The sequence below is a fragment of the Rhinolophus hipposideros genome (genome assembly GCF_964194185.1).
Source record: "Rhinolophus hipposideros genome assembly, chromosome: 4".
NCBI lineage: Eukaryota > Metazoa > Chordata > Mammalia > Chiroptera > Rhinolophidae > Rhinolophus > Rhinolophus hipposideros.
In genome coordinates this window covers 7,258,823-7,284,822 of record NC_138050.1, presented here as the reverse complement: position 1 = coordinate 7,284,822, position 26,000 = coordinate 7,258,823, and the positions used below count along the sequence as shown (strand labels likewise).

Below are 26,000 nucleotides of genomic sequence, written 5' to 3'. Positions count from 1 at the left end.
TGGCCCATGTGGGAATTGAACCGGCAGCCTTCGGAGTTAGGAGCACGGAGTTCTAACCGCCTGCGCCACCCAGCCGGCCCTATTTCCTGGTTTTAATAATTTGAGTTTTCACTTTTTTTTTCTTGGTCAGTGTAGCTAAAATTTTGTTAATTTTGTTGATCTTTTCAAAACATCAACTTGCTTTCATTTATTTCCTCTGTTGTTTTTCTGTTTTCTATTTCATTTGTTTCCTCTCTATTCTTTATTATGTCCTTCCTTTTGCTTGCTTTGGGTTTCTTTTTTACATTCTAAACTTGTTACTTATTTGAGATATTTTTCTAATATAAGATTTACAAGGGGTGGTGGGTGAGCAAAATGGGTAAAAAGGGTGAAAAGGTACAAAATTCCAGTTATAAAACAAATCATGGAGATGTAATGTACATCACGGTGACTACAGTTAATTATATTGCATTGCATATTTGAAAGTTGCTAACAGAGTAGATCTTAAAAGTTGTCATCACAAGAAAAATATTTCATAACTATGTATGGTGACAGACATTAAAGAGACTTATTGTGGTCTATCATTTCACATATACAAATATCGAATCATGTTGTACACCTGAAACTAATATGTCAATTATACCTCAATAAAAAAATTTACACAATAAATTTCCCTGTAAGCTCTGCTTCACTGCATCCCATGAATTTTGGTATGTTTTATTTTCATTCATCTCAAAGTATTTTCTAAGTTCAATTATGATTTCTCCTTTGGTCCATTGGTAACTTACAGTGTTCCCTGTAATTTCCACAAGGCTGTGATTTCCAAAATTTTCCTTATGTTTCCATTGTGGTCTGACAACATACTCTGAATGAATTCAATTATTTTAAAATTTTTGAGACTTGTTTTATGGCCTGGCTATGTTCCATCCTGAAGAATATTCCATAAGCACTTAGGAAGCTTTCTGTTCTGTTATTGTTGTTTGAATGTTCTATGGATGTCAGTTAGTCTAGCTGGTTGATAGCATTGTTTGAGTGTTCTCTATTCTTGCTAACTTTCTGTACGGTTGTTCTATCCACCTATAGAGATGGAGTATGGAAGTCCCCAACCATTATTTTTGAATTTTCTATTTCTCCCTTTAATTAGCTTAATTGTAAAACTAACCTCAGAGTAATCTTTTATAAAAATAAGTCAGATTACGTCACTCTTTAAAATCCTCTAATGCCATCCCACCTCACTCAGAATACAAACCAAAGTCCATACAACACCTAAAGGTCCGACAAATGAGTCCCCCATCACCTCTCACTGCATCCCACACTATGTCCTCCTTTTCCCCTTCGATCCAGCCATTGCCAACGCTGCTTAAACATGTCAGGCACTCTTTATCCACAGGGTCTCACTTGCTGTTCTCTTTGCTTGAAATGCTCTTCTCTCAGGTATGTGCATGACTTCCTTCAGATCTTTGTTCAAATATCCTTCTCAGTGAGGTCTTCTCTGGTCACTCTATTTTAAATTGTAATGTCTTCTCATTCCCTTTCCTGCTTCATTTTTCTTCTCCATAGCACTGGTCTCCATCTGTCATAATGTGTAAATTATAACATCATAATGCACATAGTATATTATTTAGTATCTGTCATTTCCCACTAGAATGTAAACTTCAAGAGCACAGGGATTTCTGTTTATTTATTCCCCTGTACCCCCAGCACTAGATCAGTGCCTGTTACATAATAGGTGTTCAATAAACGTATGTTCTATGAATGAATGAATGCTCTGAGCATTGTTTGAGGAAACCAGTCAGCGGGGCAGCAGATTAACTCGGAGTCACTGTCAATCTCATGTGGCCCCTAAATACAGACTCATTCTGTTACCAAAGATTCTGCAACTGTGAACAACCATTTTTTAAAAAATTCTACTAAATGTACTCATATTAACACTGATCCAATTGGGCCAGCTTATTGCTCCCTTCCATTTCCATCTTTCCCATCTCTGTTTCCAATTATTTTCTGAGCATTTACTATATGTTAAGCACTGGATATAAAGTAGTACATCTGTAGTGACGAAGTCATTACCTTTATGAAGCTTACGTTATAATTTTCTGAAATCCACTGTGCAAAAGTAATCAGACCACTAGCCCTAGAAGCTCCCTATCCAGTTTATTCTTCAGTTTCAAGTATCTTCTCTTAGATCAAGTAAAATTAAGAATTCTAGTAAATGTTTTAAACTGAACTTTACCAATTTCATGCACACAAATCAGCTCTCAAGTACTACAGAAACCAAGTTTTAAGCAGCACAGATATTTAAAAACTAGTTTGAAGAAAACAGTTGGCAGTGGAATTGCATCTATACAATTTGAAAGCTTAGTGCAAATTAGCAGTAGTCTGACAAAGGTTCTTCACATAACATTTTATGCTTCAGCTACAAATCCCAGTGCTGAAACTTTTAAAAGCATTTTGTATCAATTATTTTGCAGGAATATATTGATGTCATTGTGGTTCATTATAATGGTTCAAGTTATTGTCAGTTTCCCAAAAAAAAAAAAAAGTCTATTTTAACAATTCCTGGCATGTATGAAATGGTAGCCAGAGTAATTTTTCTAATGGCTAAAAAGGTTTTAGTCTTTTGTCAGCAAGTACTGTAGCTAGAATATTTCAACCACAGATTCTTCTTATTTCGTCAGAGTACAGCCAAGTCCTGAATGAGACTCAGAGGCAGACAGGACACTGTGCCAGTCAGCAGAAAATTTTGAATCTACTCATAGCACATAAGCCTAATTGCTCACCTATTTCATTTGACAACCAGAAAGACTATTCTGAGAAAACTTTGGTGGCTTTATTTTTAAAGCGTCTCCAAGATACATTTTTAACAAGCATAACCAAGAGCTAGTTCCCTATCTGATTGTCCCACAAAATTTGACCTGACTCATAAGAAGCTTCACCAGAAATCTAAGGACATGACAGAATAACACTGAAGCAAAATCAGCCTAATTACAGGATAAATTAAAAACTGAAAACCTTCAGTTCAAAGCAATTCAGCAGAGTTGTGTTGAGACTTGTCCAGAATTCACAAAGCAAAATGGAAATAACCCCACGTGTCCATGTTCCTGAATAACTTTGCAGAAGCAAGATCACTATGGAAACATGCATATTTTGACATGGGACTCACCCAAACTGCAGAGTAGTCCAAGTTGGCTACAAATGGAGATTACTTCAGGAACTTGCAGTGATGTCCCCAGCTCTCCTCTGGGAGTCAAAGCACACTCAGCAGAAGTAGGGGACGAAGACAGTGCTCTTCAACTTTTTGGTCTCAGATCCCTTTACTTCTAAAAAATTATTGGAGACTGCTTGGAACTTTCGTTTATGTGGGTTTTATCTATCCATATTTATACGTTAGAAATTTAAATGAAGAAATTTTAGAAACATTCATTAATTTATATAAAAATAATAAAACCCCCACTATGTTAACATAAACAACATCTTTTTATAACAACTATATTTCCTGCCCCCCCACCCCCAAAAAACCACACAACATAGTGAGAAGTGTGGCTTTGTTTTACATTTTTGCAATGAATGTCCTTAAGGTCTAGCTCAATTGAAGATAGCAGGTCACTCATATCTGCTTTTGCACTGAATCCATTGCCAAATGCTATTTGGTTGAAGTACATAAAGAAAACCCAGACACATGCAAATGAGTTATAAAAGTATTTTAATAACTTTTTTCAGGCAATTGTAACTATTTTTATTTGATACCACAACAACACTCAACAAGTGGCAGATTTTAAAAAATAGTTGCAGTGTGAAATCTGAAAGGCTACCAGTGAAGTTGTCATACTGTTACATTAAAACTTATTGGTCTATCTTACACTTCAAATGATCTTTTCCTATTCCTTATTTTGTAACATTATGTGTTGGTCATTTGAAAATATGATTCACTCACACAGATAATCCAAATGTTGACACATTTAATTATACAATATAAAACACTGGTTCGTATCACCAATGATCTCATCAAAAAAATATCTAAACTGTAGGAAGCTGTCAAGCTCATAGTGGTGGATACAAGTTTTCTAAAATTCTAATTTTTACTTAAAAGCTCAAATTTTCATTGGCAACAAATATTATCAGTTGTTCTTCTTGAAGTAACAGTAGTCTGGTTTAATTTATTTTTCAGAAAATCTCTGCCAAATACTCAACACTGAATAACCACAATTTGATGTCTGTCGTTCTTTCAAGTAATAGGGTCCAATGGGAAAAAGTTCAGCTTTCACCTCAAATAACAGAATAGATGCTTTTCCTCCAAACAACCATCATACTGATAATGTAGCACAAGTGTCCATTTGTCACACACAATCAATTTAAAAGATGTACACTCAAGAATGGAGATTCAGTAAAATTAATGACTTCTACTGCCCTCATCTAGAATATTCGTAAGTGAACTGGCTTTTTTAAAACTGTGAGTACATGGTGGTGAAAAATACAATAATGACCAGTGGTCTATCTGTTGCCACCGCCTTGACTCATGGTAAGGCACTGTTGCGTCCAGCGCAACACAGGTTGTGCGGAGGCGAGAAGAGGCGGCTTTGGGTTAAGCTATAAGAAAGAAGCAGAGACTCAATTCAGTTATATCTCAGAGGGCCAAGGGTCTCGCAGCCTTGAAAGACTGGAGCCCCGAATCGGACCGACTAACAGTATTGATTACACACAAGGAAGATACATTGTTTAAGAACAGTCTGTGAAACTCATCTACTACGTCAGAAAATGACTTCAAACCGAAATTATTTGTCCCAAAACAGCCGAAGCACATAGTCCCATGATGACTAAGGTGAGGTATGCACCTCCCTGGGGTGGGGGGGAAGTCTCTAGAGGTAAAACAATGCCATGAGCTGAGCAGAAAAAGCTTGATCTTATCGCTCTAAAGACCTCTCTCACAATTAGGTGAGAGGCAGCAGCAAGAGTCAGCAGCAGCTTTTCTCAAGCTTGGGGGAAGGGGAGGAAGGCTCCTTCCCAAATCTTCCAAGGCAGCTCATGGGGGTCTCAATGGGGTTCCATCTGATTTGAGTTGTTCCCCCCATGGGAATTTTACTCGTCTTTGACTGCAAACCCTTCTTTTGAAGACCAAACAGAGAGACACAAGGTGTAACAAACTCAGTCCCAGAGAAACACAGTCCCACAGACTCTTCTTTCGTTAAGGAAAGGTGCGGGGGGGGGGGGGGGGGACAGCTAGGCTGTTGTGCGACCACAAGGCACGAGGTTGTTTTTCCCATTACTGCTTTTGTACCATCAGAGAAATGTCCACACAGGGGAAAAAGGCAAATAATGTCTTGGCATTACTATAAAAATAGTTTTGACCTCACACATCCCTTGCAAAGGTCTCAAGATACCCACAGGTTCTCAAAGCAGACTTTCAGAGCACCCAGACTCTGAGAAGAGAAGCTGTGGACCACCAGTACAGTACCGCTAGCTTTGATTTGGGGACCCCTCCTTGGGAGTACCCACCCCCATGATAAGCCATAACCCCCATGCTGTCTCCTAGCCTGTTTCTGTATCTTTGCCTTTGTCAGTGAAATCACTTTTCTTACAACCGGTTATCTCAATCAGAGGTGACAAAAATATGGCATGTAGAGGTCTTCCCACAGTGAGTGCCCATCAGGCAATAATACTCTTTATTTAATTCTCAGTCAGCCTGGAATTGGCCTAAGAAACTACTTAATCCAGATGCAGGTAGCCATAATCAATCAATCAATCCATTAATGCTAACAACAGACATGAAATTTGTCAGCCCTTGTTTAAATCATTATGAAGTGTGTGGAATCAGAAGGTAAACCTCTTTCTTTCTTCTTGCAAATACAAAAAAGTTTGCCAGGAAGAGATGCAGACAGCTCCAAGTGATGGCGTTACCTAGGAAACACTACTGACCTCAACTGACCAACTGGTCTCCTTGAATTTATTACAAGTCCAATCAATAGTCTACTTAGATGCTTCCTAACAGACCACAGAACTCTACATTGTACCTGTTTCCACATTTCTAAACTGTGCTTTACTGTCTCAATGTAATTAGGCCTCCACAAATCACTACAATGGCTTCCCCAACTCTCACTTCAATACTATCCCTGTCTGCCTCAGTTCCCAGATGGTTCAGTTGGTTGGAGTGCGTCCTCTCAACCACAAGGTTGTTGGTTCAATTCCCACAAGGGATGGTGGGCTGCGCCCCCTGCAACTACAACGGCAACTGAACCTGGAGTTGAGTGGCGCCCTCCACGGCTAAGATTGAAAGGACAACTTGACGTGGAAAAAGTCCTGGAAATACACTTTATTCCCCAATGAGGTCCTGTTCCCCTTCCCCAATAAAATATTTAAAAAAAAAAAAAAAATGAAAAAAGAATACTATTCCCATCTGAACACTTCTGATACTTGACCAGGTTCTTCCACATGTTGCACTGACCTTCAAGTTTATGGCAGCTGAAGATATTTCAGTAGCTAGAGCAAACTACTACTAGAGCAAAAACTCGGGAAAAGAAAAATCTGGATGCAGACAGTGAAGGGTTAGGGGGTTGAGATTTAATTTGAATGTCCAATCACATGGTCACCAGTCTGTTTATTATGCCTGTTTATTGTTTTCAGGTAGAGAATCAAATTCTGGAAGAGTGAAATCTTTGCCTTGCTCATTAAGAAATAGATCTTTTCTTGTTTATTTTTTTCTACTTCTCAAGATCTCAAATGAAAATTTTGATGAAAAAATATTATTTTATGTAATTATTCTCACCATATGTTTTTCAATCATTCATATATTTCTATCCTCTCACTTTAGATAGCATTACAGTGACATTTCCTAGAGACAAGAATTCTCATTATATACTTTCTACACTAGAAACTCCTAATCAGTTTTTATTTAAAATTGTTCTCCTGCCAATCTCCAAAGACAAAGTACAAACCAAATGGAGTTCCCAGCTAGAGCCTCACACGCAGAAGACAGATTCAGGTTTCCTCCTGGCTTGGAAAATTTGTCCTGCTGGAGTGAAATGGCCAGTATCTAAAAGTCAAAATAAAACAACAATTTTATTTCTTTGTTAAAATCCTTTCATGGGAGAAAAATACACAAATGGAAATAAAGATGTGACTTTAGCTTAATGCCCAAACATTACGGGCTTCATTTAGTATTTTACTCAAGTCTGGTGCAAAATTATGAATTTGCTTCACTTTGGTAAGTCACATTCCTGTTCATTTGTTGACCTTATTCTCTAAAGCTACTGGATGACTCTCATTTCTCTGAGTTTTTAAAGCTTATACATCACAATGCATTTACCTAAGCTAAAATACTTTCTGCCTACAATACCCTTCCTACTTGTTCTCTGGTCAAAGGGTTACTTTTTCATTGAGTTCAACTCCTCTGTGACCCTTCTCTGCGCGTTGGTTCTTCTCTCTCCCACTCCCTTGCTCTAATCTACTTGCAGGGCCGTCACCCAGGGAACTCTCATGCTGCTCACACTCAGTGACCTTAGAGCACTGTACTCACCTTTCTCTTCCACCAAACTCTGTGGAGACCTTAAGAGCAAGAATCACGTTTCATTCATTTTTATAGTCTCATCACTCAGTGCAGTACCTGATTTAATCTAGATGCTAGTGATAAATATTAAATTAATTTTTAGTTTTACTACTTTCTACATTTACTTCACATTTCTTTCTATGTTTCAAAGTTTTTCTTATTCTCTTTACATTAATGATCTCAAAGTGGAAACACATTGACCATCAGAGACTCAGGAAACCACTTTGGTTTTCAGATCTGTATGACGGAACTAGTGATACGAACCTATTTTAAAAGCCTGTATTAAAAATAAATGCATAACTCTCTTCAGGGGAAAATGCTAAATAAATAAAATAGAGGTTCACTTTGGAAAACTATTTGGAAATTTTTTATGAAGTTAGACATTGTCGACTGCAAACAGAAAGTTGGAAGGTATTCCTTCATCAAAAAGTATTTATCTGGGAAAAAGAAGTGAATGCCATCCTGTACATGTAGCCATGGTGAGCCACATACAAGAAGAAGGTGAAACAAAGAGGAAAAAGCTGTTTTAGAGACGGGAAGAGAAGTTAGTGGAGGGGCTGTTACAGTGATTCTCTCTCTCTCTCTCTCTCTCTCTCTCTCTCTCTACACACACACACACACACACACACACACACACTCACCCCCCAAACTGAGGTTTAATTTACATTAAGTCAAGAATGATGTACAAAGTTTAAAATGGCGGGCCACAGCAAGAACACATTTAATTTTGGAATTTATATAAGTGTACTATTATTTTTATTTTCTTAATTATGCTTTTCTTAGGATAACAGTATATTATTTTGGTTACACTTAGCCTGGCTCAACTGATGAGTGAGGTAAATAATAGAATATGCTAAAAAGCAGAAAAATTGACTCAATTCAATTTTTCCTATGACGGATTTTTTAAAAGTTAACTAAAATACAAGTAATTGTAAATACTTTGATCACAGTCATTTGGTCTGCTCTATAATTGACACATCTTATTAAATCCTAGTTATTTGGATGTACACAGCAATACTATACATATTTAGGAAGCACGATGAGAAGCATGATCCATTTGGAAGGCAAAGGGAACAGCATGCATAAAGTCCCCGAGGCTATACAGAGCTTGGTAATGGAACTAAAGACTACAGAGGGTGCTACAAGGAACTGAGTGAGGAAGGAATCAAGGGAACCTGAAAAAAAACAAAACTGGTTAATGCAGGACCTTGTAAACAAAGGTAAGGAGCTAGGTTTCATTCAACAGCGATAGGAAGCCTTCCCAGGGCTTTGAGCTAGGACCTGATATAATCAGGTTTACGTTTTTAAAAGAGCACTCTGACTACTCTGTAAAAAGTGGATAAAGCAGAGGTAAAAGAGAAAAAATTGACCTTAATGGGGCCATTACCAGTCCAGGTGACAGATTACAGTGGTAATGGTAGAGATGGACAGAGGTAGGCCATCTGGAGATATATTTTGCAAGCGGAATGTGGACAAAATTTGCCGATGGATTGGATACGGAGGGAGTAAGGGAAAATGTAAAGATGAAACCAAGGGCTTTGGCTTATGCCATTTACTGACACGGGAAATACTGGAGCAAAACCAGGCTTAGGGGTGGAAATCAAACATTTTATTTATTTATATTTTCTCCCCTTTTTCCGGCTCCCCCCAGCCCCACTCCGGTTCAAGCCGTTGTTTCTCAGTCTAGTTGTGTAGGACACAGCTCCCTGGCCCAGGCTGGTATTCTGAGCCTTACGCTCCCCCCGGCTGAGGCAGTTGGTTGCCAGTCGTCAGTCTTGGCCCCTCACAGTATACGGCAGTCCGCTGCAGCTCTCAGCAGCCCACGGCAGCCCCACTGGTCACAATCTTAGCTGTAGAGGGCGCAGCTCACTGGCCCATGTGGGAATCGAACCAACGACCTTAGCATTAGGAGCACGACGCTCCAACCACCTGAGCCACTGGGCCGGCTCCGAAATCAAATGTTTTATGTTGGACACGTTAACTTTGAGAGGCTAGATGGTATCTAAGAATAGATATAAGGCTGAATAGGAGTTTTAAGGAAAGGCCTGAATTAAATAAATCTGGTAGTAAGCAGGATAGAGATGAAATTTTAAAATATGGGTTTAAATGGAATTGCCTAGGAAGAGAGCACAGAAAGAGAAGAGCAGGGGAAGCACAGTCATGCACCACATAAGATGTTTTGGGCAAAGATGGACTGTATCTATGACGCTAGTCCCACAGATTATAATGGAGCTGGAATTTCCTGCTGCCTCGTGATGTCATAGCTGTCATAACGTCGTAGCATAATGCATTACTCATGTGCCTGTGGTGACGCTGGTGTAAACAGACCTAACTGCGCTGCCCATGGTATAAAAGTACAGCACATACAGTTATGGTGGTGGGCTCTACCATCTAGATCTGTGTAAGTGCACTCTGTGATACTCCCACAATGATGAAATCATTTAAAGACACATCTGTCAAAATGTGCCCCCTTCCTTAGGCAGCACGTGACTGGAATTCCAAGTCCTGAGGAAGTGCATTAGTTAGCCGCTAGTAAGAGAAGGGAAAACCAGCAAAATGGCCTGTGGAGTGTTCAGAAAGGATCGTGTTTCAAGGAGCAAAGAATGGCCGACAGTCCAAAGCTTCCGAGATATTAAGGAAGACAAGAACAGGGAATATCTTTTGGTTTGGGCAACATGAAAGCAGTTGATCACTGACAAGAGCAGTTCTAGTGGCATGATTGAGGCAGAAATCAGATTAAACTAACAGAACTGGGGACAAGGAAGAGAGATAAGTTTCCATGTACGGGGTCTAACAAATAAGTTCGTGAACTTGTTGCAATGTGATCACACAGCAGCCTAGCCATTTGTCCCCTCCAACCTTTCCCTAAGGAAAGAAGAAGTTGTGGGACTGTGCCTCTCTGGGATGGAGTTTATAATATCCTGAGTCTCTCCATCTGATCTTCAAGAGAAGGGAGTAAGATTCCTCGCGGGAGGGACAACTCAAGCCAGACGGGCCCGTTGAGACCCCAATGAGCAGTTATAAGAAATAATAGGAAGGAGCCTTGCCCCTCCTTCTTCTTGTCTTGTGGGAAGCTACTGCTTGCCTCTGCTTCTCCCTCTCACCTCATTGTGAGAGAGGCCCATGAGAGCGATAAGATCACGCTCTTTCTGCTCAGCTCCTGGAACAGTTTCACCGTGAGACTCTCTCCCCCAGGTGGTGCATACCGCACCTCAGTCATCATGGGACGAGATGCTTTGGCTGCTTTGGGACAAATAACTGGGTATTAAAATCATTTTTTTGAAATGGCGTAAGAGTGTCATAGATCCTGCCTCTAATCATGTGATGTTCATTGTTTGTAATCAATAAATACTGTCAGTGACCCGTTTTGGGGCTCCAGTCTCTTGAGGCTGCAAGTCCCTTGGTCCTCTGGGATTTAACTCGTCGCCTCTCTCGCCTTCCCGGCTTGTGTTGTACAGGTTGCAACATTGCAACAATGTTTTTTGATATCTGAGGGATTATTCATTATGAATTTGTATCAAATGGACAAACAATTAACCAAGTTTACCTTTTGGAAGTGCTGAAAAGGCTGCATGAAAAAGTTAAACGAAAATGACCTGAACTTTTCACCAACAATTCATGGCTCTTGCATCACGACAATGCACCAGCTCACACAGCACTGTCTGTGAGGGAGTTTTTAGCCAGTAAAAAAATAACTGTATTGGAACACCCTCCTTACTCACCTGATCTGGCCCCCAATGACTTCTCTCTTTACCCAAAGAGAATATTGAAAGGAAGATATTTTGATGACATTCAGGACACAAGTAATACGACGACAGCTCTGATGGCCATTCCAGAAAAAAAATTCCAAAACTGCTTTGAAGGGTGCACTAGGCACTGATATTGGTGCATAGCTTCCCAAGGGGAGTACTTTGAAGGTGACCATAGTTATATTCAGCAATGAGGTATGTAGCACTTTTTCTAGGATGAGTTTGCGAACTTAATTATCCAACCTCATATTCAGTGAAACCTCACTGCTAAAATCTGATGGCTTTTGATGTACAAAAACAGCAATTTCATATTTTTTTTTTTAAAAAAAACTTGATGGAAGAAAATAGGGTGCAGTAGATAAAAGGGAAAATGACGTCAATTAGGGCTGAGAAGGAGAGGTGGTAGGCTTTAGATGGAAAGAACAGAACATGTTTGCACACTTATAAAAATTAGGCAGTCATCAGCTGAAAAAAAGGCGGACAGAGGGATTGGAGATTTGATAATTGAAGAAAAAAATGCGAAATAGCTTTTATAGAGAATAAGTAAGCAAACTAACTCTGGAATTGCAGTGGGGATGCTAGCACTACTGAGTACACATTTGAGAACTGTTGATCACGAACTTTTGGCAGAGGCTAAAACTCAAATGCCTATGGGGCAAGGCAGGTAAATGACAAGCAGGCTGAATGGACATGACACTGAAGAATGCATGCCCAAGGCAGCCGGATGGCTCGGTTGGTTAGAGCACGAGCTCTTAACAACAGGGTTGCCGGTTCAACTTCCACATGGGCCAGTGAGCTGCGTCCTCCACAACTAGATTGAAGACAATGAGCTGCTGCTGAGCTGCCAGTGGGGAGGCCAGATGGCTCAGTTGGTTAGAACATGAGCTCTTAACAACAAGGTTGCCAGTTTGATTCCCTCATGGGATGGTGGGCTGCGCCCCCTGCAACTAAGATTGAAAATAACGACTGGACTTGGAGCTGAACTGCACCCTACACAACTAAATTGACTGATGGGTCCTGGAAAAACACACTATTCTCCAATATTCCCCAATAAAAATTAAAAAAAAAATAATCCATGGCCAATCTGAAGGAGGTAGCCACTAGTTTGCTACCACCAAGACTGTCAGCCCTATGTTGCCAAATCTTCAGATTTTTCAAAAGAAGCAGAAATCTTGATTTTTATGTAACATATTTTAATTTAAAAAACACTGTATGTGCAAAAAATAAAGCGCACCAATGACTAGTTTACAGTCACACCAGTTGGCCTGTTTGGAAGATCTTCCACAATGCTCAGCTGTGAGGACACTCACAGAGAAGGCAGAGGTTGAATTTATCCAAATAGTAATATGAAAGGAAGAATGACTCCAGGTAGTTGAAAGGGTGTGATTGTAATGATGAACTACTGAAAATTAAGCTGGATAAAGAAGAACACAGAAGTTAAAGGGGGCTGATGGGTATAGTGAAGGTGGAAAAGTCAACGTATTACAGGAATTGGTGAAGACTGAATCCTTATTCTTCCTCAAGTTCTTGAGCAAGTAAACTTAAGGGCTAGAGACTATGATCAGAGCATGTGCAAATTCAAAATTTTGGGTCTTACCCAGTTTCTGGAAACTATAAATCCCAGATGCATCAGGGGAGTAAGTCAAAGAAATGCAAATTTCAAAACCAATAAGATAACATTATTTAAATTCAAACAAGTTAAGGATTTTGTTGCTTATCTGATTTTTAGAAAATCCATTATAAAAATAATACATACAGGGAGATTTCCAGTCAAGATTTCAGAGTAAGTAAACTGTGTTCGTGTTCTCTCACAATCACATCGAAATTACAACTAAATTATAAAACAACCACCTTGAGAAGCTGAACAGAATTCCTATAACTAAGGCTGTAAAGAAAAAGCTACATGGAGACTGGTAGGAGACATGGAGATGAGAAATGGGCTGTCCCACTGCCATGGTATGGTGATTAAGAATCAGGAAGGATATCTCATCGATGGAAGTACCCCCTGAGGAGTGAGGGGTCCCACACTGGCCTCCCCAGCCAGGGGCACCAGTGTCAGGAAGAGGAGTCCCCAAAACATCTGGCTGTAAAAACCAGCAGGAATTGCATCTGAGAAAGACAAAAGGCTGCAAGAGACTGAAGCACTGCTCTTAAAGGGCCCGTGCATGGACTTGCTTGTTCACAAACTCATTAACTCTAGGCTCCAGCACAGGAGCAGCAGCTTGAAAAGTGTACGGATATATGGGGAAGAACTAAAATGACTAACTTCAGGGCAAGTGTTGGAAGGGCAGGGGTCAGGACAACTCTCCATGGGGACAGAAGTGCTGGCAGGCGCCACTGTTCCTTTGTTAAGCATTCTTCCCACCCAGCCGGCCAGGCACAAGCAGGCACCAAATCTGTACTCTCAATTAACCTAGCTAACACCATTCGCCCCACCCTGGTGATTCCCTGAAACCTTGTCCCACCCAATGTGATCGCCCAGGAAGAACTTCCAGTGGCTGCTCTACACAAGTGGCCTGCCTCAGCTCATGCTGCAGACTCACTCAAAGGACTGCAAACCTCACATTTGTAGTGGCTGCCCAGGATTGCACTGCAGACTTTCTCAAAGGTCAGCAAATACTACACAAGTGGCAGCTTCCCTTGGCTGTCGTTACAGACTCTCTCAAAGGTCCATAAACTACAAACAAGGAGTACCTGGCCTCAGTGTGGATTGTAGCTCCTGCCAAGCGGCCCCAAGCCCTGCACAAGCAGTGACCAATCTCAGTTTGCACTGTTAACTCCCCTCAGGTGGCCCCAAGCCTGGAATAAGTGGCTACAATCTTGGCTTGTAATGAAGCTCCAACAAAATGACCACAAGCCCAGCACAAGTGGCAGCATGCCTCATTTGCATCATAGTGCCCACCAAAGGGTCCTAAGCCTGACACGAGTGGCAGCCAGCCTCAGTTCATAGTGCAGCCTCTCTGAAGTGCCTCCAAGCCCAGCAAAAGCAGCAACCAACTGCAGAATATTTGGTAATTCCTACCAAGCACCCACAAACCTGGCAAAAGTGGGAGCTCACTTTGGCCTACACTGGGACCCCTTCAAGAGACTCTAGATCCAACACTCTTAGTGACCAGCTTCAGACTACACCACAGCCCCACCCAACCAGCTCCACAACCAACAAATCTGAAGGGTGGCCTCAGCTGGCACCAGCTCCACAAAACAGTTCATCCACTGTAGTCGTGGCCAGTCCTAACAGCCAGTCAGCATGATGGTCAACACCACCAACTGAAGTTCCAGCAGCAATAAAGGCCCAATCACAAGGGGGCCCACATAATAGGGGACATTCCCAGAGCACCTGGCTCAGATGACCAGGGAGACTGTGCCACTGGGAGGGCCCACTGGACATCTACTACATAATGTAAGGCCACTTACATTATGAGTGGCCACTTAAATAAGGCCACTCTTTAAAGACTGGAGGACACAGCAGAACTATCTACCATATAAAAACAAACAAAGGAAGTCAGCCAAAATGAGGAGACAAAGAAACATGTCCCAAAGGAAAAGAACAGGACAAAACTGCAGAACAAGAACTCAACAAAATGTAACAAGCAATCTATCAGATACAGAGTTCAAAACACTGGTTATGAAAATACTCAGTGAACATAAGAGAAGAATAGATGAACTCAGTGAGAACTTCAACAAAGAGGCAGGAAACATAAAGAAGGAGATAGAGAACACTTAAAAAAATCCAATCAGAACTGAAGACTACAACAACTGAAACGAAGAATACACTAGAGGAAATCAACAGCAGATTATATGAAGCGGAGGATCAAACCAGCAATCTGGAAGACTAGATAGTAGAAAACACCCAATCAGAACAGCAAAAAGAAAAAAATAATTCTTTAAAAATGAGGATAGTTTAAGGAATCTCTGGGACAACTTCAAGCGTACAAGCATTCACATCATAGGGTTCCCAGAAGGAGAGAGAGAAAAATAATGAAAACCTATTTGAAGAAATAATGATTGGGGGGAGGGGGGTTGAGGGATGGGTGAGAAAGGTGAAGGGATTAGGAAGTGCAAATTGGTAGGCACAAAACAGTCATGGGGATGTGAAATACAGTATGGGAAATATAATCCATAATGTTGTAAAGACTATGTAGGGTGTCAAATGGGTACTGGACTTGGGGTAGGGGATCACTTCATAGATTGATTATATATCAGTGCCTGACCACTGTGCTATACACCTGAAACTAATGTAAAATAACATTTAATGTCAACTAAATATATATATATATATGTGTGTGTGTGTGTGTGTGTATATGTGTGTATATATACATATATATGTATATATACAGTATGTAATCATGGGATGTAAAGTACAGCACAGGGAATATAGTCAATGGTATTGGAATAGCTATGTATGATGTCAGATGGGTAGTAGACTTGGTAGGGTTATCACTTTGTGAGGGGTGTAAATGTCTAATCAATATATTGTTTTGTACACCTGAAACTAATGAATGAATAATCAAATGAATGAATGAATGAATGAATGAATAAATAAATGTGGAAAACTTCCCTAACCTAGCAAAGGAAATAGACATACAAGTCCAGGAAACACAGAAAGATCCAAACAAGATGAACCCAAAGAGGCCAACATCAAGACACATCATAATTAAAATGCCAAAATTTAAGACAAAGAGAAAACCTTAAAAATAGCAAGAGGGGCCGGCCCGGTGGCTCAGGCAGTTGGAGCTCTGTGATCCTAACTCTGAAGGCTGCCGGTTCGATTCCCACATGGGCCAGTGGGCTCTCAACCACAAGGTTGCTGGTTCAATCCCTCGAGTCCCTCCAGGGATGGTGGGTTCCGTCCCCTGCAACTAAGACTGAACACAGCACCTTGAGCTGAGCTGCCTCCCGAATGACTCAATTGGTTGGAGCGTGGGCTCTCAACCACAAGGTTGTCAGTTCGATTCCTTGAGTCCCACAAGGGATGGTGGGCTGCGTCCCCTGCAACTAGCAGGCAACTGGAAAAATGGCAACTGGACCTGAGGCTGAGTTGCGCCCTTCACAACTAAGACTGAAAGGACAACAACTTGAAGCTGAACGGCACCCTCCACAACTAAGATTGAAAGGACAACAACTTGACTTGGAAAAAAGTCCTGGAAGTACACACTGTTCCCCAATAAAGTCCTGTTCTCCTTTCCCAATAAAAATCTTAAAAAAAAAAAAAATACCAAGAGAAAAGTAGTTACTCACATACAAGGGAGCTCCCATAAGTATGAGGAAAAATCCTCAGATAATTTTTCAACAGAAACTTTGCAGGCCAGAAAAAAATGGCAAATATCCAAAAGGATGAAAGGCAAAAAACTACAATCAAGATCACTCTACACAGCAAGGCTATCATTTAGAATCAAAGGAGAGATACAGTTTTCCAGACAAGAAAAACCTAAAGGAGTTTATCTCCTTTAAACCAGTATTACAAGAAATGATAATGGAACTTCTTTAAGTAGAAAAGATCAAAAATAAGAAAATATAGGAAAGGAAAAAATCTCACTCACAAAAGCAAACACTTAGCAAAAGCACTGGATCATCCAATTATAAAGCTAGTACAAAGGTTAAAAGACAACAAGTAGGAAGATCATGTGTAATTACAATAAAACACAGGAGACACATACACAAAAGAAGTAAAACATACCGACAAAAACATAAATGTGGAATACAAATTGTAGTGATTTTACAATGTGTTCAAACTTAAGTGACCATCAATTTAAAACAGACTACTATTAAGTAGCTTGGTATATATGAACCGCAAGGTAACCACAAGCCAAACATCTATAAGAGATATACAAGAAATAGACAGAAAGGAATCCAAACACAACACCATGGGAAGTTATTAATAAACAAGAGAAGTGAGCAAGAGAATAAGGAACAGAGAACTACAAAAACAATCACAAAGCCATTAATAAAATGGCAATAAGTACATACCTATCAATAATTACTTTAAATGTAAATGGACTAAATGCTCCAACCAAAAGACACAGGGTGGGCTCAATGGATAAAAAAGAAGACCTGTACACATGCTGCCTACAAGGAATCCACTTCAGATTGAAAGACACACAGACTGAAAGGTACGGAAAAAGATTATTTCATGCAAATGGAAATGAAAACAAACAAACAAAAAACCAAAAAACCTGGGATAGTAATACTTATATCAGACAAAACAGACTTTAAAACAAGGGCTGTAATAAGAGACAAAGGAGGATTTTTCATAACGATAAAGGGATCAATCCAACAAGAGGATATAACTCTTGTAAACATTTATACACCCAATGTTGAAGCACCTAAATAATATACAGCAAATACTGATGGATATAACGGGAGAGATAGACAGTAATACAGTAATAGTAGAGGACTTTCTACCCCATTGACATCAATGGATAGATCATCCAAATAGAAAATCAACAAGGAAACAGTAACCTTAAACGACACACTAGGATAGATGAAGTTGATATTTTTAGGACATTTCACTTAAAAGCAGCAGAATATGCCTGACCACTGCAGTGTACACCCGAACCTGAACCTGAATAATAATGAACATCAACTGTAATTTTACATATATGTACATACACATGTGTGTATACATATATGTGTGTAGTCGCACAACAGCCTAGCCAACTGTCCCTCCATGTCTTTCCTTAAGGAAAGAAGAGTCTGTGAGATTGTGCCTTTCTGGGACTCTGCTCCATCCTTTTGTTTACACCTTATGTCTCTCTGTCTGATCCCCAAAAGATGGTTTGCAGCCAAAGACGGTAAGATATCTCACGGGAGATACAACCTAAGCCAGGCGGAACCGAGTGGGGACCCCCAATGAGCTGCCTTAAACAAATATGGGAAAGGGCCTTGCCTCCCCTTCCCCCTGCTTGGGAAAGTCTGTTGCCAGCTCTGGCTTTTCCCTCACAGCTGTCAGTTAGAAAAGTAATGAGGAGAACGAAGACCAGTTATCTCTTATATCTGAGAGACTTAACACTGAGAAGATATTTACCTTAAGTAAGATATAGTGGGACCTTGTACTTCTGCTGTTTAAAGACTAAGATAAATTGGCTTGGGATGTTTATATGATAAATGAGTCTCACAGACCGTGCCATAAAATACTGTTACTCCCTTACATACTGGTCAATAAAAGCCTCCAGTCGGCTTTGTTCGGGGCTCCAGTCCTCTGAGACTGAGAGACCCCTAGCCTTCTGAGAGACTTAACAGCATTAAGTCTCTGTTTGTTTCTTTCTTAAAAACTTAACCCAAACCACCCCTTCTCGCACGCTCACTGCCCGTGTTGCGCTGGATGCGACATATGTGTATATAGTTACAGGAAGCAGAGTACAGCATAAAGAATAGAGACAGTGGAAATGTTAACAGTTGTGTGCAATGTCAGAGGGATAGAGATTGGGGGGAGGGGGTCATCACTTTGTGAGGGGTATAAATGTCTAACTATTACATTGTTTTGTACACCTGAAACTAATAAAAAAAATAAAAACTAAAAAAGTAAAAGCAGCAGAATACACATTCTTTACAAATGCATATGGAACATTTTCCAGAATAGACCACATGTTAGGCTATAAAACAAGTCTCAAAAAATTTAAGACTGAAATCCTATCACGCATGCTCGCTGATCACAATGGTATGAAACTAGAAATCAATTACAAAAAGAAAACTGAGTAACACACAAAGATATGGAGGCTAAATAACATGTTACTAAATAATGAACAGGTTAACAATGAGATCAAAGAGGAAATCAAGAGATACCTTAAGACAAGTGAAAATGAAAACACAATGACCCCAAATGTGTTGGACACAGCCAAAGCAGTTCTAAGAGGGAAATTCAAAGCAATACAGGCTTACCTCAAGAAAAAAGAAAAATCATACATAAACAATCTAACCTTACATCTAAAGGAATTAGAAAAAGTAGAAAGCCCAAAATGAGTAGAAAGAAGGAAATAATAAAGATCAGAGTGCAAATAAATGAAACAGAGACTAAAACAACAAAAGATCAATGAAACCAAGACCTGGTTCTTTGAAAAGCTAAATCTTTAGCCAGACTCATCAAGAAAACAAAAAGAGAGAGAAGACACAAATAAATAAAACAAAAAATGAGAGCAGTGACAACAGATACCACAGATACAAAGGACTGTAAGAAAATGCTATGAACAATTATATGCCCACAAATTGGACAACCTGGAACAAATGGATAAATTCCTAGAAACATGCTATCTTCTAAGAATAAATCAGGAAGAAACAGAAAATCTGAATAGACGGATAACTGCCAATGAAATAGAATCAGTAATCAAAAAACTCCCAACAAACAAAAATCCTGGACCAGATGGCTTCACAGGTGAATTCTACCAAACAATCGAAGAATTGATACCTATCCTTCACAAACTGTTCCAAGAAAATGAAGAGGAGGAAAGGTTCCCTAACTCATGTCACGAAGCCAGCATTATCCTGATAACAAAACCAGACAAGGCTACTACAAAAAAAAGAAAATTATAGCCCAATATCCCTGATGAACATAGTTGTAAAAATCCTCAACAAAAGATTAGCAAACTGAATTCTGCAATACATTAAAAAGATCATTCACCATGATCAAGTCGGATTTATTCCTGGATGCAAGGTTGGTTCAATGACAAACCACACAAACAAAATAAAAATCATATAAGCATATCAATAGATGCAGAAGAAGCATTTGACAAAAACCCCACATTCATTTATAACAGAAACCTCTCAGCAAAGTGGGGATGAAGGCAACATACCTGAACATAATAAAAGCGATATCTGACAAACCCACAGCTAACATCATACACAATGGTAAAAGCTTTCAGTAATTTCTTTAAGGAACAAGACAAGAATGTCCACTTGCACGATTTTTATTCAACATAGTACTGGAAGTCCTAGTGATATCAATCAGTTAAGAAAAAGAAACAAAAGGCATCCAAACTGGAAAGGAAGAAGTCAAACTGTCATTATTTGCAGGTGACATGATACTGTATATAGAAAAACCTAAAGATTCCACCAAAAAAACTATTAGAGCTAATAAATGAATTCAGTAAAGTAGCAGAATACAAAACTAATATTCAGAAGTTTGTTGCATTTTTATACACCACTAAACAAACTATCAGAAAGAGAAATTAAGAAAACAATCCTATTTAAATTGAATCAAAAAGAAAAAAATAACTAGGAATAAATTCAACCAAAGTAAAAGATCTGTACTCAGAAAACTGTAAGACACCGAAGAAATTGAAGAGGACACAAATAAATGGAAGGATATACCGTGCTCATTGACTAGAAGGTGTAATACTGTTAAAATGACCATACTACCCAAAACAATTTACAGATTCAATGCAATCTCTATCATAATACCAATGGCATTTTTCACAGAACTAGAATAATCCTAAATTGTATATGGAACCACAAAATAACCCAAATAGCTGAAGCAATATTGACAAACAAGAGCAAAGACGGAGGTTATCATGATACCTGATATTAAACTATACTACAAGCCTATAGTAATCAAAACAGTATGGTACTAACTTAAAAAAAGACACATATGGGGACTGACAATTAAGTTTGCGAACTAATCCTAGAAAAAGTACTACATACCTCATTGCTGAATATCACTATGGTCACCTTTAAAGTATGCCCCTCGGGAAGCTACGCACTGATGCCAGTGCCTAGTCCACCCTTCAAAGCAATTTTGGAACTCTTTTTCTGGAATGGCCATTAGAGCTGTCGTCGTATTATGCTTGATGTCCTGAATGTCATCAAAATGTCTTCCTTTCAATATTCTCTTTATCTTTGGGTAAAGAAAGAAGTCACTGGGGGGCCAGATCAGGTGAGTAGGGAGGGTTTTCCAATACAGTTATTTGTTTACTGGCTAAAAACTCCCTCACAGACAGTGCCATGTGAGTTGGTGCATTGTTGTGATGCAAGAGCCATGAATTGTTAGCGAAAAGTTCAGGTCGTTTTCATCTAACTTTTTCATGCAGCCTCTTCAGCACTTCCAAATAGTAAACTTGGTTAACTGTTTGTCCTGTTGGTACAAATTCATCATGAATAATCCCTCTGATATCAAAAAATGTGAGCAACATCGTTCTGACTCTTGATTTGAACTGATGGAACATTTTTGGTCGTGGAGAACTGGCTGACTTCCACTGCGCACTTTGACACTGTGTTTCAGGGTCATACTGGTACACCCATGTTTCATTATCACCAGTGATAACACGGCCCAAAACACTACCTTGCCTCTCCAAAAGGTCTTGGCAAACTTTGACTCTCTTCTGCTTTTGTTCATTGGTGAGCCCCTTCAGGACCATTTTTACACACACCTTCCTCATGCCAAGATTTTCAGTTAATATTTTCCTGTTTCTCTATTGATGTTTACTTGGTCTGATATGCTTCTCACAGTCAGTCAACAATTTTGACGGACAATTTGACGAATTTTGCTATGTTTATCAGTTCTGCTGGTTACTGGTCACCCTGACCTCTCTTCATCAGTGATGCATTCTCTCCCCTCAGAAAAACATTTAATCCATTTGTACACTGCTGTTTTCTTCATGTCATTATCTCCATAAACTTGGACTAACATGTCCCTGATTTCACTTCCACTCTTGCCAAGTTAAACAAGAAACTGAATGTTTGTTCATTGCTCTAATTCAAGCTCAGACACTCGCGACGGCACACAAAAACACTCAACAATAATGAACGCCACTCAGCAAGACACCACCATACATTGACACGAACACAGCTGTGAGACACTGATATACCAAGATTATGAAACCTTACTGAGATGTTTGTACACTGCTACCAATATAAGTGCACGGTGGCAAGTTTGTGAACTTAATTGCCAGACCTGGTAGATCAATAAACAGAATAGATCCCAGAAATAAATCCATGCTTATCTGGTCAATTAATCTATGACAAAGGAGTCAAGAATATACAATGGGTTAAAGACAGTCTCTCCAATAAATGGTATTGGGAAAACTGGATAGATGCATGCAAATAAATGAAACTAAATTACTTTCGTACACCACATACAGAAATAAACTCAAAATGGATTAGAGACTTAAATGTAAGATCTGAAACTATAAAACTCCTAGAAAAAAAAAGGGAAATAAACTTTTTGACATTGGTCTTAGCAATGTTTTTTTGGATACGTCTCCTAGGGCAAAGACAACAAAAGCAAAATAAAGAAATGGGACTACATTAAACCAAAAAACTTTTGCACCACAAAGGAAACCATCAACAAAACAAAGCAACGTATTGAATGGGAGAGGTTATCTGCAAGATATATATGATAAGGGATTAACATCCAAAATATATAAAGAATTCATACAACTCAATATCAAAAGAACAAACAATCTAATTTAAAAATGAGCAGAGGACCTGAATAAGCATTTCTCCAAAAAGGACATACAGATGGCCAACAGACATATGACAAGATGCTCAACATCAGGGAAATGCAAATTAAAACCACAATGAGATACTACCTCACACCAGTCAGAAAGGCTATCATCAATAATCAACAAACAAGTGAAGTGTTGGTGAGGATGTGGAGAAAAAGGAACCCTTGTGCATTGTTGGTGAGATAACAAATTGGTGCAGCCACTATGTTAAATACTATAGAGGTTCCTCAAAAAATTAAAAATGGAACTACCATATGACTCAGCAATTCCACTCCTAGGTATTTACCAAAGAAATCCAAAACATTAATTCATAAAGATATACGCACCCCTATGTTCATTACAGTGTTATTTACAATAACTAAGATATGGAAGCGGCCTAAGTGTCTATCAACAGACAAGTGGATAAAGAAGAGGCAGTACATATATACAATGGAATATTACTCAGTTATAAAAAAGAATAAAATGTTGCCATTTGCAACATGGATAGACCCAGAGGGTATTATGCTAAATGAAATAAGTCAGACAGACAAAGACAAATATACGACATCACTTATATGTGGAAACTAAAAAAAGAAATGAAGAAATAGAGCAGAAATAAATTCATAGATATGGAGAATAAACTGATGGTTGCCAGATGGTAAGGGGGTTTCAGAGAGATGGATGAAAAAGGTGAAGGGATTAAGACGTGCAAATTGCCAGTTATAAAAATAGTCACGGGGATGTAAAGTACAGCGTTTAAGGAATATAGTCAATAATATTGTAATAACTACATGTGGTGTCAGATGGACACTAGACCTGTGGTGCTCATTTCGTAAGGCATATAAATGTCTCACCACTATGTTGTACACCTGAAACTAATATATTATTGCATGTCAACTGTAATCAAAACATAAACTTAAAAAATAACACATACAGTTATGAGAAAACCATCATACAAATTCCTTATTATGGCATTCTACAAAATACCTGACCAGTACTCCTCAAAACTGTCACTGTCATCAAAAGCATGGAAAGTTTGAGAAACTGCCACAGCATAAGGAGACATGAGAAATACCTGAAATGTGGTATCCTGGATGGGATTCTGGAACAGAAAAAGGATATGATAAAGTTAAGGAAATCTGAATGAACATCGAAGTTTAGTTAACAATAATATACAATACTGGCTTATTAATTTTTACAACTATATCATACTAATTTTAAGAGGTTAATAAAAGGAGATTAGGTGACAAGTATGATACCTCTGTACTACTTTCTCAAATTTTTAAAAAATAAATCTAAAGCTACTCTTAAAAAATTCTGTTAATACACATTAAATACTATAACGCAATGACCTCTGTATATTCAATATCCAGCTTTAAAATTATCAACAGTTAAAGCCTTTCTTATACCTCTTTTATAGTTCCCTATCAGACATTACCACTTTTCTAAAGTTGATTTTTATCCCCTTGTATTTCTTGACTACTTGCACTACATATGCATATATACCTAAACAATATATGTTTTTAAATTGTATGCACATAAATTGTCATAAGTGCATATATTCGACACCATCCTCTTTTGCCTCGTCCTCTTTCTAGGTTCAGTCTTAACCCGCTGGCATGTAATATTCCATCCTTGACATCCCACATCGTGCTTACTCTCCTATTGATGGATATTTCCAGTTGTTTGCTTCTACTCACAGTGCCATCACTGCCTACAGATCGGTTTCTATAAAATATATACTTTGGACGGAACGCTGCAATTTAATATTTGAACATTTTCAGTTTCACTAGATTTTGCCCAACTGCTTTCCTACGTGGTTGCAACACTTAGGCACCTACCAGCAGTTGCTAGTATGTTCTGCCGCGTTTGGGCGGGGAGGGCTTTTGGAAGACACACACATTTGATAATATTCTTGCCTTAACTATCTATAGTTTGAATTTTGTGGCCATGCAGTCATTCCTACAACCAACCAACCAGCAGCTACGGGCACCGTCAAACACGCTCACGCTACTGGACAAACCAAGGCTTGGCGCCCAGGGACGCAGACACACGCTCGCTTCCGGCGTCACCGCTGACGCAGGGGCGGACGTCCGCGCGCTCCGGACGTACGCGTTACGTCGTCGCTTTTGAAAGCCCTTTTCCGGGCTGTCTGGCAAAATCCAACTTTCGGGTTATAGTGGCCCATCGCCTATTTTTCGTAAGAAAGGCAAATCTTCTGACAGGCTGTCCTCGTGGTCAGGTCCGTTCCCTCACCCCGGAAGAGACGCTTCCGGTTGGCGTTTCCTTCAGGCACCGCCGCGGGCAGCCCGCAGGCCCTGGTGAGGCGCGCGCCGCGGCCCCGCCCCCTCCTTTTCGGCCGGGACCGCCATCTTCCAGGTAGGCCGTGCGCGTGGCTCTCCGCCGCTCCCTCAGCGCGGCCTTGCCTTCTGACCCTTGGGCCGCTACGACCGTGCCCTGGGGCCCTAGCGAGACTGTGCAGACTGTGTGGGACCCAGTGGCCGGGGCGCTGGAGGTACGGGCGTGCTGCGGGCCGGGCCGGGGCTGCGGCTGGGAACCCGGGGCTTCCTCCCCGGCCCTGCGGGGGCCGCGCTCGGGACGGCGAGGCCGAACCCTCGGGGGGGGGGGGGGTGACCCGGGTCGGTCTGGACAGGAATTCGTCTGCACGGTGTCCCTGCCCCGCGGTCTTGGGTCCTCTCGGAAGGACGGACCCGTCTGATGCCTTGCGAATCCCCTTCCATGTGGCACTTCTCCCCGTAACCTGAACCCCACCCTTGAAGTACTGTGGGTTTGGGACGTCGGGGCCGCGGGAACCGTGCAAACTGAGGCGTCGGGTGTGCTCTCGGGGAGGCCGGCCCCGTCCCCGGCGGGGAACCGAAGGACCGCAGGCTGGCCGCACGCACGGGCTGTTTCGTCCGTGCTCGCGCAGCTCGCGTGGAGCGAATGGGTCCCCGAAGAGCGTCGTGTCTGGTTTAGAAGTTCGGGGGGAAGTTAGTGAATAGCCACTCCATCGTAGTTTCCCTATTTCTTGTTGTTGTCTAGTTTATAGATAGTAGCCACCAGCTACGAGAGTTAAGCGAACGGCAGGCCGTACCCCACCATGGGTCGGGCCCATGTTTGGGAATAGTGGAATCTAAAGTGTCATCGCTTTGCATCGATCCTTAAGCACCTTAAAAACTCGTTTGACTTGTACGGGATGTGAAATGGGTTCCTTACTCGGGAAGAGGCTCGTCCCGGAGCTGCGGCCCCGGCCCGGACTGACGCGCGGTACCGGCTCGGGCCCCGGGGGCCCTCGCCGCCTCCGTGAGCTGTGCTCATGCT

General features: G+C 40.4%; 1 protein-coding gene and 1 long non-coding RNA gene across 4 annotated transcripts in view; one reads left to right on the top strand and one right to left on the bottom strand.

Moving 5' to 3' along the window:
* On the bottom strand, window positions 1-24,760 carry LOC308496396. Its single transcript, XR_013993182.1, has 5 exons — window positions 24,521-24,760; window positions 23,755-23,781; window positions 6,906-7,003; window positions 3,140-3,296; window positions 1-1,552 (listed from the first exon to the last, which is right to left on the bottom strand). It is a non-coding gene; the product is annotated as an uncharacterized lncRNA (long non-coding RNA).
* Window positions 1-26,000, top strand: part of RPL21 (ribosomal protein L21) — a 46,968-nt gene that overhangs the window by 15,066 nt on the left and 5,902 nt on the right. The window contains exon 1 of one of the 3 annotated variants that reach the window (XM_081045644.1): window positions 24,756-25,058. The exons of 1 other annotated variant lie outside the window; for it this stretch is intronic. The gene's annotated coding sequence lies outside the window, so the exon portion shown is untranslated. Of the gene's footprint in view, window positions 1-24,755; window positions 25,195-26,000 lie in introns of those variants that run through there. One more of the 3 variants, XM_081045643.1, reaches the window with a different exon arrangement.